The 14,150-nt window shown below is 46.8% G+C and overlaps 1 protein-coding gene across 2 annotated transcripts in view; it reads left to right on the top strand.

Moving 5' to 3' along the window:
* Nucleotides 1-14,150, top strand: part of ANKRD46 (ankyrin repeat domain 46) — a 131,765-nt gene that overhangs the window by 93,610 nt on the left and 24,005 nt on the right. The gene's annotated exons all lie outside the window — the stretch shown is intronic.

Raw genomic sequence — 14,150 nt, 5'->3', positions numbered from 1 at the left:
TAGTAATGGAAAGAATGTAGGAGCATGGACAATGCAATTAAAATTGAAAAAACGTTCTAGGTTTATGCTGCAATAGTTGTGAGTGAAGATCTTTAGGAGTAATATCTTGTTAAGCAGGAAACCGGAAGCGCTGGGATGCCCTCGGGTAGCCATGCTCTATACAAGTGTGTATTCATTAATTTATTAATTCATTAAGAGTCCAAACGGCATCTTTTTAAACTGGAAACACCCAAAGGGTGTAATGACAGCTGTTATCTTCTTGGACTTTTCTGAAAGGGATATCTGGTCCTATACACTAGAAAGATTGATAGTTGAGAACCATGCTGCCCCCTTGAGGCTAGACACCATCTACGTACCTGAAAACCTTCCATATAACTCCAAGATCTCCCTCGCTCTCTTTAGGAATATATCTTGGTCTGCCAGGTATAGCGCAATGTCATCTGCATAGAGGTATATACATTCTTCCCAAGTCCATTCCCATTGCCAGCACCATGTCTGGGTATCTACCTTTATCCATTCCGCCAGGGGCTATACTGCTAAAGTAAACAGCATGGGGGATGGGGCAGCCCTTTCTGGTGCCTCTCTTTATTGTGATCTCCCAAGTTTCATTCACTTTGAGTCGCACCCTGGAGTTCCTGTAGAAAAACGTAATCCAGGCCAAAAACTTGGGCACAAATCCCATTTTCCTCAGAATAGCAAAGAGGGAGGACCACATTACCCAGTCAAAAGCCTTATTGGCATCCACGGACGCCACAGCCAATTAAATTGTTGCCCTCATTACCATATTTTATTATTAAACAATTTGTGAATTTTCAGTTTAATCGATCTGTGTGGCATGAATCCGGTCTGGTCGGAGTGCACCAGGTCTTTGATTATTCCTCACCAGTAGATTAGACAAGACCTTGGCCAGTATTTTGGCATCCGAGTTAAGCAGCGGAGCTGGGCAGTAGGAATCCCTTCTTTCTGTAGACTTCCCAGTTTGGAGAATGGGTATAACTGTCTCCATGCGGAGGTAACTAGGTAGTTGGTGCACCTCCGCGTATTGCAATGGCATAATAATCGTATAGGTCCTTTTCTTTAGGAATTCAGCTGAGACACCATTTAGGATCAGGGCCTTCCCAGCCTGCAGCTGTGTCAGTGTCCTCTGTATTTCCTCTTCTGTCAAGTCTACCTCTAGATCAAGGATTCTATCCATGCCAACCTCTGGCACGGGCAGTCCAGTACAAAGCCCTGCAGGTCTGAGTGCTGGAAGGACACTTTCCTTGCCTAGAATTCCAACATGTAGTCTGCCATGGTGGTCGCCAACCCCTCACTGCCTCTGATTTATTCACTGGTAGGGCCCAGTATTTTGGTTATGTGCTTCCTACCTAATTCTCTGCAGTGGAGCAGAGCCACAACCTTGCCCACTTTACCACCCGCTTCATATATACGTCCCTCCTAAGCTAGATGGGTCTGTTTTAATGTCATTGATTACAAGGGATCTATATTCCTCCTGTGTGTGGCTCATCTGCGTTTTGGTGTGAGCTGCCAGTTGCCTGGCATACTCGTCTCCAGTACCCAGATTTCCCTCACCAAGTCAAAACAGGATTTATCTCGCTGTCTCTCTTCCCCAACTTCTCCTGAGACTGTCACTCCCTGTATGGTAGCTTTATAGGCTTTCCATAGGGTAGCCTTTTTCTGTGTTCTCCCCAAAGTCGTTTCTGTGTTCTCCCCCAATTAGTTTTCCATTGCCGTCTTAAGGCGTGTCGCATCCCCCTGATTTCTCTATGTAGCCATCCTCCATTCGTCTCTCCCTCTTGATTTGGCCATCTCTAGCTTAACAGTTGAGGGGCCATGATCTGAAATCCCCTGTGAGTGTATATCTTGATTGGGGCCTATCTTGGTTTGAGTGCAGTACCATATTAAAGTCTCCACCTAATACAGCTGTGACCTGCGGCAAATCTGCCATAAGTGGACCAAGGCTATTTAATATATATGTTTATAACCCCCAGCAGGACATAAACATTAATAAGCTCCACCTTTTCCCCTCTCGCAGTTTCCCAGTGCCGCTCTGTACCTGCCTAGCGTGTCCGTCCTTACCTTGATCTCCATGAATTGCGTTGTGCAACAGGTTGGTAAAATGTGTTGGAAACTGCATCTGCAACATCCTTTGTATTTCAGATGCAGAGTGGACTGTTTGTAAGTCAAAGGTTTCTGCCCCTGAGGTTAAAGGCACCTCTTTTTAGATTGGTATTGCAACAAGCATATTCAATTCATCAAAGCACATATTTATCATGTTTATTTTTGGCCAAGGAATATTTTCAAATAACCTGAGTAGAGGAGTATACAACGTGATACCACAACATTGTACCTTTTTTTTTTTTCGCAGTTCGTAAGCAGGTAAACCCAGAACATTCCACAACAGCTATCATTTGTCCTTTGGAGGTAGCACCGGATGCCTAGAAGCATTCAATAAGCGGGAATGAATGGGGCAGGTATTCCAACCAACCAACAGTTCAGTCCTGGCTTCAAAATGTTACAAGATCCATGCAGAGTTTGGAATCTGGGAAGAGTGAGTGAGCTAAAAGATTAGAACACCCGAAAGTGCTTATAAATGATAGATTGTCTGTGTTGGTGCAAAATAATTCAAGCTGGAATTCCTCAGGCATGATCTCTAAAAAGGCATTGTGTATTTTTTTATATACCAGCCCATGGACCTCTGTTTTTGACAGTCCTAGAAATTGAAAGCCATAATTGGTAAGATGATTACTCCAGGTAGGCGCCACGTGGTGAATGGATCTTCTGCCACAGGAAACTGGGTACTTTCTATCTCCTCAATACTTAAGAGTATATGTCTCCTCAATACTTAAAAGGGTATATGTCTCCTCAATACTTAAAAGGGTATATGTTGCTTATTTTGTAGCCATCATTTTCTGGTTTGAGGTCAGATGGTAAGGATCAAACATGCCAAAATCTTTTATAAGCTGTCATGGTATTTTGCCATCTTTTAAGTAAAGGCCAATTTAATTTTGTTATAGCTGAAATATGAGATTTTAAGATGCACTGCAGATAAAATTATTGTGCTGATGTTGTTTATTAGGGGTGGGTGGTGAACACCGCTTCTCCGCCGGAGTTAGCAGAGTTTTGCCCGCACCGCCTGGAGCACGGAGTGCTGGAAAACCTCTGTGAACCACTGCACGGTGGACTTTTCCTTGCCTATCACCCGTCACCTGTGTCTCACAGCAGGCAGTGCGCTGCAGTACCAGGAAATGAGGGATTTGAACTGAGAGCCAGGTGCACGCTTTGTCAAGGATTTGAATGCAGACACACTTCTGCTTACTCCTGACTCTCTGAAAACAGCATTTGATCCTGGTCCTCTCTGATAAGGGTCATCACCTTGAGGATGCAACAATTAAGCTGGTGTTCACAGCGGCCAGGGGGTCAAAGAATGCAGTGTGAGTCCGGTGAGCTGGTGCATAATTCTAACGGTAGATCCAGTTTACTAATGCCTTAAGTGAAATGTGCATACAAGTGAACTATGGTCGAAATTTTTGAGTATCTCTGTGTGCAATCCCTGTTAATGGTGTTTTAACAAATGCTAGGATGAGCAACCAGAAAATAATTTTGTTTAGTCCCTTGTTTTGGGTTTCTTTCAGTAGTACTTCTTTGAAAAGACCGAGTCATTTAAAACCTCATCACTTGTCTTCTGCCACTTCCGGTTTGGAGGTGTGCTTTGACCTGCACTCATCCATCTCCAGTATATAGGCAACAGGAGGACCTGCCCAGTACGTGCACCAAGATCATTAGATTGCCACATGTAGGTGACAGCCCTCAAAACATCAAACTGTGGACCAGGTTTACTAAAAAAATATTTTTTTAAAGCAGTGCTGCGTTGTGTGAACAGGGAAAGCTAGGATGACACCATAGCTATGATGAGTCAAGTGTAAACCATATCAGCTGTACTCCTACTAAGGATTTCATTTTCGTATGTTGGCAAGGAGTGTTGTGCCAAATTTGTATTCAAGCTACACCCTCGAGTACAAAATTAGCATCAAAATTTGGTGCAAGAATATCTTTTTACACACAAGTAGGAGGATGGTACCATTTGTCCCACTCAGCTTCTTGTGAATGCCTGCGAAAACCTTATTAGATTTACGCCTGAATCTTGCATTGCTAAAAGAAACCGCGAAAATTCCTTAAAGCCAACTGGTTCCATATCTAAGGGTGGCATTCAAACCATCTGGGGTTTTTAACCAACAGGAGAAATGATGCTGAGACTTTTAGTCACACTATTTTCGTGAGTGTAGTTTTGCAGTGCAGTAACCAAGAAACGTTCTTATTCACTATGTCGAACAATTTCTTTAAGGAATGACCACTTCCATACGTTCTTTATTGTGATTACACCAGAAATGAAGGGTGTATAAAAATACCAGGACTGCCATACCAGATGAATTCATTACCACGGTGTGTGTGAACTGAAATGTGGTGTGTTTTTTTTTCAATTTAAACTATGAAAGGCAGGGACGTCGTAAATTTGACACCACTTATTTGAGTCTGACTTCAAACCTCACAGTACAACGGTAACGCAATGAAGCAGCAGGATAATCACAGTTTTAAAAACCTGGAAATAATATCAGGCAGGAGACCAAAACAAGCATTTACAATGCAATGGTTTTGCCTTTGTAAAAGTTAGAGCTATTGGCATTGCTCATGACATTTTTATTTATGTTTTTTTTTTAAACATAAATAAATGGCATTGTCATTTACAATGCCAATAGCAGGGCAGGAGAGCAAGCACAAGCAACGAGGGGGCAGGACAGCAAGCACAAGCAATGAGGGGGGGGGGGGACAGCAAGCACGAGCAACGGGGGCAGGGGAGCAAGCACAAGCAACAATGGGACAGCAAGGGGGGCAGGACAGCGAGCACAAGCAACGGGGGACAGGGGAACAAGCACAGAGGGGGTGGAGGACAGCAAGCACGAGCAACGGGATGGATGCAAGGTCACAAAGGGAATGACGGCTTACCAGATCAAAAATTCTTAAAATGGACAGCGGGAGAGGGGGTGGGAATGGGCACACGGACAGCAGGGGGGGGAACGGGAACAGGGGCCGGAGACACGGACAGCGGGAAAGGCGAAACCTAAAAAGGCACAGATATTTATGACTATGGACTTTTGGTAGCAGTGCCACGGACTGATTTTTTTTTTTTTTTTTTTTGCGTAAGACCTTTATTAACACAATGCAGTTTACACAGCATGAGCCTACAACCCTGGGGCCGGCTCGCCACGATATAATGGTTATCTAAAGAAGTAACAAGGCAGCTATGAAGAATAGCGTATGAACTTTAGTCAGAACCGCCCCCTGCTCCCTTCGTAGGACTCTTAGCTAGCATTTTGACTGAAGTCTTACATTTTGTCATTTTATAGGTAAGAACAGTAACATAACTCAACTTAAGTCCTTACATTGACATGACACACATCTGGCTCAGTGAGTGCATTAGTGGTTCTGGTTCTCTCCTACGGATCGGCTGCCATCCGATCGCGGCTCGTGCACCACATATAACCGCTATTAGAGTAGAACAGAATGTAAGCTATTCCTCCATGTTGTCCTGCAATGAGTTAAGATAGTCTGTCAAGAAACACCAGAAGTCCTTCGGCCTAGATTTCGCTGGTAGGTTCTCTTCGTATGTTTGCAGTTTATCCCTACATACGGACATGTCATGAAGCCACGTTGACGTTTTCTGCACCTTACGGCTATGCCAACATTGTGCCACCTGTCTTTTCGCTAACAATAACGCAATAGCACAGAACTTGCGCTTCAGCGCACGGAATTGTGGTACGATACCCAGGAGACAGGCCTTAATCGTGCATTGCACCTTTTCCTCCAGCATGACAGTAAGTGTGGACGTAACATCTACCCAATACTCCGCTATCTTTGTGCACGACCAAGCTAGATGTGTAAAGTTTGCACCTTCCCTATTGCATCTTTTGCACCTGTCTTCTTCCTGTAAGCCAAATTTAAGAAGTTTCGCTGGGGTGTAGTACGCCTGGTGAATAAATTTGTAGTGTATAATTCTCAAATTGCCATTAGGCGTGAGTATCTGTGTTAGTGCGCATGTGCTCCGCCACTCATCATCCGTTAACGAAGTCTCCAATACCGCATCCCACCTCTCCTTAGCCTTAATTGTGGGCCGTGCTATCTCCGATTGTGCTGCTGCATACAATCTGGACACCAGATGTGATAAGTCCTGTGTAGTGATCAGTAGCTGGAGTGGCGCCAAGCATTCTGGTTCTGAAGGGAATGTCGGGTAGTGTTCCCTCAACGCTCTAGTTAGTCTATAGTACGTGCAGCGAAACATGGGTGTCTGGTTCTGTATATATGTCAATTGATCAATGCCTAAGTACGTGCCCCCCTTAAACACATCACCCATCTTGTCGATTCCAGCTCTACCCAGCAATGACATTCCTACCTGTTCACTGGTGACGGATAATGCCTGATGATGCTGTAATGGCATCGCTGGCGCGTATAACGGGGTTTTGTGGGCTAACTGTCCAAGTTTACGCCATGCTTTGACTGTGGTATCTATGGTGTTTGTCTTTTGCATGCAGTGGTGGTCTGGTATGTGTGAGTATTGCTGACAGGGGGACAGGGTGTGCATCTCCCTCCTCTATGGCCGTGTGGGTGAGGTACGGGATCTCATGATACCAATATGCTGCATATTGCGCCTGGGCACAAAGATAATAGAGGAGAAAATCAGGTACTCCAAAACCGCCATGTGCATACGGTAGTGTTAACGTCTGAAGATCTATGCGGGCTTGTTTACCGGCCCATATCAGGGTCAGTACTAAGGATTTAATGCGGCGAAAAACCACACCCGAGGGTGTGATGGGAATGTTATTAAAGAGATACAGTAATTTAGGTAAAATATTCATTTTGACTATCGCGATTCTATCAGCTAGAGATAGAGGCAAGTGGACCCATCGTTGGACTTTATCCTCAAGTCTAGATATCACTACCCCATAGTTCGCGCGCATGACTTCCTCCGGGTCCCTGTGAAACATGACCCCTAGGTAACGAATCGGATCCTGCTGCCACTCCAGCGGGTAGTCGATCTCAAAGGGGGTGGTAGTGTCCGTTAGGGGTATTATGGAAGATTTTGACCAATTAACCACTTGGCTGCTAGGCGTTTTCCCGTCCTGCGCTGGGTTTTATTATTCTTCATTGTTTTATGACGAGCTGGCCTTGTCATCCGCGCACGGCAGGTAAGCGCCATGACGAGCCCAGCTCGTCATTAGCCTCGAAGGGGTTAATCGTTAAACCTGAGTGTCCCCCGAATCTAATGTATTATCTAAGCAGAGGGTTTAGATGGGTGCTGGGGTCACGTACATACAGCAGCATGTCGTCTGCGAAGAGGGATATGTGGAGCGGCCTGGCAACGAACTTCAGGGCTGAAGATTTGTACTTTTGTCTCACTATGCAAGCGAGGGGTTCTAACGCCAACGCGAATAGAAGGGGCGAGAGGGGGCAGCCCTGCCGCGTTCCATGCTCAACGTTAAATGGGGCAGAGATATAGCCATTAATTCGGACTCCAGCGCATGGTTAGGTATATAGCAAAGAGACCCATTGGACAAACCGCTTAGGAAAACCCATCCTGTGTAAAATGGCTATCATATAACTCCATGCAATGGAGTCGAACTCTTTAGCGGCGTCGAGCGTGACTGCCACCGCTTTGACCGAGGGCTTAAGATAGTGAGAAAGCGCAAACAAGGATCTGGTGTTATGCGAGGTGGATCTCGTGGGGATAAATCCCGACTGATCCGGTAGGACCAGACGAGTCATCAGAGGGGACAAACGTACCGCCAGGAGTTTTGCGAGGATTTTCGAGCCCACGTTAATAAGGGATAAGGGCCTGTAGGAATCACATTCCTCAGGATCTTTAGACGGTTTTAGGAGAGCAATGACTAGCGCTTCACGTAGAGTAGGGGGAAGTATTAATTTCTCAAAGGAAGTGCCAAACATGTCTACCATATAGGGTGCTATAATGTCCGCGAATTGTTTATAGAACTCATTCGTGTACCCATCGGGCCCCGGCACATTGCCATTGGGCAACGACTTGATCACATCAGTCACTTCTTCCACTGTTATGGGCATAGCTAAGTGTTCCCTTTGTGCATCCGATAGCCAACCAATTGCTACATCCTGCAAGTAATCATAAATCTCTTCTGCTGTCGCTGAAGGCTGCGATTTATATAGTGAGCTAAAGGACTCCACAAAGTTTTTCAGTATATCTGTTGAGTGCGTCTGCAGTATACCCTCCCTAGATTTGACTCGGAGTATGGCCGACTGCCCTCTTCCCTCACATATTTTTCTCGCTAATGTTCCCCCTGGCCTGCCTCCCTCTCCAAAGGTTCTGGCTATGTGTTTGCGATCTAAGTATTTAATTTCAGCAGCCATAAACTCAGCATGTTCAGTGTGTAATTCGCGCAACTTAGTTAACAGCGAAATATTTTGCGTTGTCTCATACGTTAATTCTGTGTCTCTCATTTGCGTCTCACAGCGGTGTATCTGTTGCCTTATGTCTTTAAGAACCCCTATAGTGGTGCTGATGCAGACGCCTCTTATCGTGGCCTTGAAGGCCTCCCATAATATACACGGGTCTTCCACTGTTTGCGAATTTATATTGAAATATTCCTTTATGGCTTTCTTTAAGGTTTCGGTATAAACTGAGTCGGATAGAGCCTGGGAATTGAACCGCCATTGGAACGGAGGGGGTGTATATTGTGGTATATCGATCTGTAGCATGACGGGGTTGTGGTCCGATAATGTGCGTGGTAGTACTTGTATCTTCCTAACCCACAGGGCTATGTCCTTTGTGCCTAGCCAGTTATCTAGTCTGGACCAGCTATTGTGAGACGCTGTTATGTGGGTGGCTCCTGGTGCGTCAGTGTGGCTTAGTCTCCAAAGATCCGATAACGTCAGATCTTTCATCATGTGTCCCACCATTATTCTCGACTGCTTATGCTGTTCCAACGAATGAGAGGAGCGATCCAGCCCATCCTGTAATGTTAAGTTCCAGTCCCCTCCACATAGTATGTGTGTGTTGGCATGTGGTTGCAAATGGCCCCAGACTTCCCGAAAGAATTCCGGAGCATCAGTGTTCGGACCATAGACGTTAAGGAGTGTCACGTTTTGGCCTCTCAGCGTGCCTGTCACCAACACATATCTACCATTGGGATCATGCGTGACGTGCTGTGTCTTAAAATTTACCCCTTTCTTAATCAAAATAAGTACCCCTCGAGAATAAGAGGAATAGGATGCCCTGTATGTCGACTCTGCCCATCTTGCACCCAGATGCGCCTGTGTGTTGGGAGTTAGGTGAGATTCCTGTAAGAATGCTATATCTATGTTCCATCTGGTGAGGCTCGCAAAAACCTGCCTGATTTTCTGTGGCCGGGAGAACCCCCTTATGTTCCAAGTGAGGACGTTTAAGCTCAGTCTGCCCTCGTGCCTAGAACCTGGTGTCATCCGAAAATGTGTAGTGTCCTATCTCTATACAAACTATTTTCACATGAGGTGTCTGTCCCTGCGCATTAGTGGTAACACACCCAGCAATAGCAGCCAATCGCAAAGGAGAACGCAGGAAATTGTCCAAATTCAATGTCTCTGGTCTTTTTAAACATCCAACCCCCTCAGCCCACCCACTTCAGCAACCCCAACCTGCCGAAGCCTTAGCCCCTTTAAATACAAATCCCACAAACACATAACAATCAACTCAATACCCATTCTGAGGAACTTGTGGTGGGTATTACCCTTGTGGAGGACCGCCGGGAGCACAACTCTACACCCGATGTTCGGGTATAGGCGATACTAGAAAAGCTGTACATATACACAATGCATGTGACTATGAACCCACTGCCCCCTTACCCTCCAATAGTCTCTGTAGCATCACCCATATGACTGGACCCAGTCGTTATTGTTTGTGTGCGAAAGCAATTAGTTCCGTATTACTCAGTACACAACCCCTTCCCACACAATGAGTGTTGCGTCTCATGTGCTTACTGCAACGTGGTTGCACAGGAGTGCCTGCGTGGTGATAAAGTCTGTGCCCTGTTGTGGCGCCATTTTGAGTGCTTCACATGAACGTGCTCCCACTGCCCCTCAACCCCCTATAGGTTGCTTTCAGTGCCGGTTTGCGGGGGAAGTGATGGAGGGTCGCCCAGATCACCGGGACATCGCTTTGCATGGCAGGGAAATAACAATGAATATGAAACTGGGAATGTGCGGTAAATAGGGGTCGGCTTCGGGTAGTGATTAGCGTCAATGTCTGGAGTACGCCCCAGTCCTCTCGACCCTTATAGTCACCAATTTCACAATGGTATGGAAAGTCAATGAGAACTGCCTCAGCCGTTTCATTAGGAGTCCTGCATCAGGCCGAGCCACCCAGCATGGCTATTTGCGCCTAGATTTCGAAAATTCATAACCCACATCTACTGAACAACCCACCGCCGGTTGATGATGGGGCCTGCCAGCGATGTCAGTCCGAGTCTCGCTGTTGGTCGTCTTGCAAATTCGACCTGGTCTCTCGCTGTACTTTCTTGACAAAATCTTGGGCTGCTTTGGGTGTTGCCAGCACAATCGCTTTCTCTTTCCACGTTACTCGAAGTCTGGCAGGGTACAGCATGGAATAGCTGATGTTTAGGTCTCTTAGTTTAGCCTTTACGGAGGTATATTCTTTACGTGCCTGCTGAACCGCAATCGTGTGATCCGGGTAGAATTCCAGGGAGTTGCCTTGATGAGTGATTTTGCCTTTTTCCCTCGCCAGCCTGAGGATCGTGTCCCTGTCTCTATAATTGAGTATCCTCGCCACAATTGGTCTCGGCGTTGCCCTGGGTGGTGGTCGGGGTGCTAACGATCTATGGGCCCGCTCCACAATGAAGACCGGCGACAAGGCCTCCGTGCCAAAGAGATCTTTGCAAAGGTTTTCTACGTAGAGTTCCATACGCCCAGTGTTGGTCGACTCCGGCAGGCCTGTAATTCGCACATTATTGCGCCTCGAGCGCGCTTCCAAATCCTCCTCCTTCGCTTTAATCACTTCGAGAATGCGTTCCATTCCTGCGCATTTGGTGGTGGAGGTTCGGGCTTCATCTTCAACGGCTGATATTCGCGTTTCGGCCTCGTCTAAACGTTCACCATGTTTTTCCTGCCTAGCGGCCATGCCATCCATTCTGCAAGTCAAGTTATCCAGTTTACCGTTTATATCTTGTAGATTCGACTGGAGGGCGAGCAGTATCTTCTCCATGTTGCTGTTTGGCGGCAGTTCAGTAGTTCCACCGGAATCCACCACTTCCTCCGCAGGTTTATTCGCTTTTCTATTATCGAATGAGAGCTTTGGTTGTTGCTTATCAGGCTTCCCCATCGCGACAGTCGGAGAAACTGGTGCTCTGAAAGCAGGGCCAGTTGCCCTCGTGACTCTGGCCGCCGTCGCCGTGATGTACCTGCGGGGGTAACGGCTGGTGGTACGTGTTGTCGGCACTATTACTGGCCAGGTGATTGCTGTGTGCCCTTAGCCGGTTCGTGTGGTCTGGGGGGGGTGCGGCCGGCGATGACCTCTTCTGCTCGGTCTGGGGCGAGAGCGAGTGTCCGCACAGTAGGCCAGGACCCCTCTCTGGACTGTAGGGAGTCGGAGCACGGTCTCTCTCGTGGTCTGTGCCGTGGCTGAAGCTGACTTGCACATGGGCTATACCCCCGTATTATTCCTGCCATCCAGGCATGCTATTTGGCAGTGGTAGGCTGCTGGGGACTATCCGGCAGGGTACGCTTGCGTGAAAGTGGCCCATATGGTGGTGATCCTCCGCTCCGCACCCAGAGCCGGACGGCCAATGCAGCTCAGCCGAGCCTGCCTTCAAAAGCGCAAGTGTGCCTGCAGCGTTTCATTCGCACTGGGCGCCGCCATTTTGTCAGGCGCGCGGCCCGGGGCAACAACAGTAACGGGTGTCGGAGCCCGAGATCGAAAACATTGCTCAGCGCTAACGGAGGTCTGGGAGGCCGTCCCTTACCTCCGTGTCGATCTTCCAGTCTTCGTACGCTGATCACACGCAGGTTACACCGCGTACTTCAGGAGGTCGGCGAGTCGGTGTCCGCCATTTTGTCAGGCGCTCCGCGGCTCCCCTCGGTTACCTCGAATAAAATCTTCAAACACGATGGGATGGCGAATCTTTCCACACCCGCTGATGCACCTTGTCTTCCCACACCCGCGGATATGTTCGGAAGGTGGGTTAGTGGGTCTGCAGCGGCGATAGATCACATTGCTGGTGATCGCCCGGCGGAGCTGCAGTTCAGGCAGCCATTCTGCTGTGCGCCCCCCTGCCACGGACTGATTTGAATCACATGCACATCACCAGCAAGATTTCCTTTAAAACGACGAACAAAATTCGTTTTTTTGTAGCTTTAAGTCTCCAGCTAAGACAGTTGAGGGCCATTTTATTCAGCCTTTCAATGTTGAAACTTCCCAGAGGGGCATTGGAGCAAAAAGGTGAGTGGAGAATGGGTTCCATTTGAGAAAAGTAGACGGGAAGGAAGATGGTGATTTTCAAAGGGGTGGTGGAGAGAACAGGATGGTGGCTAATATTTGACAGTTCTTGGCAGTTTTCAAGTTCAAGAATTCTGCTAAATTGTTTATCAACACTGAGCTGACCAGGGGTCGAGCTTGGGGGCTATAAGGAAAGGCAGATCATTTGCCTCAACTGATTTGCACTTTCATTCCTTAGTAGAAGGTAAGCACCACATGAACTATGGTTATTTGTCTTAATTTACAGAGTGTACAATCCGATGCATCTTCTCTTTGCTGCAGCTCTGCACGTCTAAGCAGATGGGCTAAAGAGCCAGTGGCGTCACTAGGGTTGGTGTCACCCGGTGCTGGTAACTCATGGTGTCACCCCCTCAGGACTTACCGCATGGACCTCCACTCCGAGTCCGCCAAGAAGTTAGGCCGACACAGTCATGCGTCCGATCTTCCAAATACACAGTGCTAACTTGAGCCCACCATCTTTTTTTCATTCTATATCTGATTTATCCAAGGGGATTCCCTAAGCAGAAGAAACCCTGGAGCACATACGATAATAGATTAGATACAAGGCTAGGTGCTGCTCCCGACACAGATGCTTCATATAGCGATAGCGGACACCAGGCAGCTCTGAAGTTCAGCGGTGCCTCGTGCATAGCTGCCAAGGTTTCAGGTTGCCACGTGTGACATTTTCATAATTTCACTGAAATTATGAGTGACATTCAATGACTATGAGTGACACTATCGCACGAGCAAAATCGAGAAATGAAGACGAGGGAAAAACATAAGAAATTGCACCCATATTAGCAGTAGATTATGAATTAGTAACTAGCTATGAAGGAACAGCATGCTTTTTTTCAAAGCAGGGACAAAGGATTTTCAACATCTGTTTCAATGTCTAGTGCATTCACGCTGGTTAAGCATTACTCTGCTTGTTTGGACCTGAAGAATTATGGAGATTGGTACACAGCCCCATTTATGCAGTGTTTCTTTACTGTTCAACATTTTTTTTTACATCTGCCTAACAGTACAACTTCTGATCTCACTCAGTCAGACTGATCTCATTTTCTAATAACTATAGTTAGCGGATTACAGCTCCTTTAGGCCTCTGTAATAGGAAGCAATGGTGTTAACTGGGAATGTATTATGATCACTTAGGAGAATCTTCGTTATCGATTGCTTTTTTAAACCAGAACCCCATTTTATAAGAGACTGTAATAAATCATGGCAGGATCAATCATTTCAACTTCGAATGCCTCTTCATTTAGGCAAATTTACACAAGTGATGGGAAGCACTGCATTATAGCGCTACATTTTAGCACTTTATCTCCAAAAAGTGATGATAAATCAAACGTAGAATACTCACCACCTTTGAAAAGGGCATGGCGCGCAGACTTCAAAGCTTTTAGACCCTATCAAGACACAACCGCAAAATAAAGAATCGCGCCCCCATACCTGACTGCCATGTGTCCTGTGCTCTACCCAATGCCTGGACCTCATGCTTGCCAGTCTGGGCAACTGAAGTTATTTGAGTGTGCTAAAGTTTACTGGCCCACTTTCACCCACTCTTTGCAATATCCAGGCATAAAAATGTGAGTGGCTTTCCCAG

Source organism: Lissotriton vulgaris, chromosome 4_1 (genome assembly GCF_964263255.1).
Source record: "Lissotriton vulgaris chromosome 4_1, aLisVul1.2, whole genome shotgun sequence".
Classification (NCBI taxonomy): domain Eukaryota; kingdom Metazoa; phylum Chordata; class Amphibia; order Caudata; family Salamandridae; genus Lissotriton; species Lissotriton vulgaris.
Note: the sequence above shows the minus strand (reverse complement) of the source record. Positions and strands in the feature narration are given on the sequence as shown.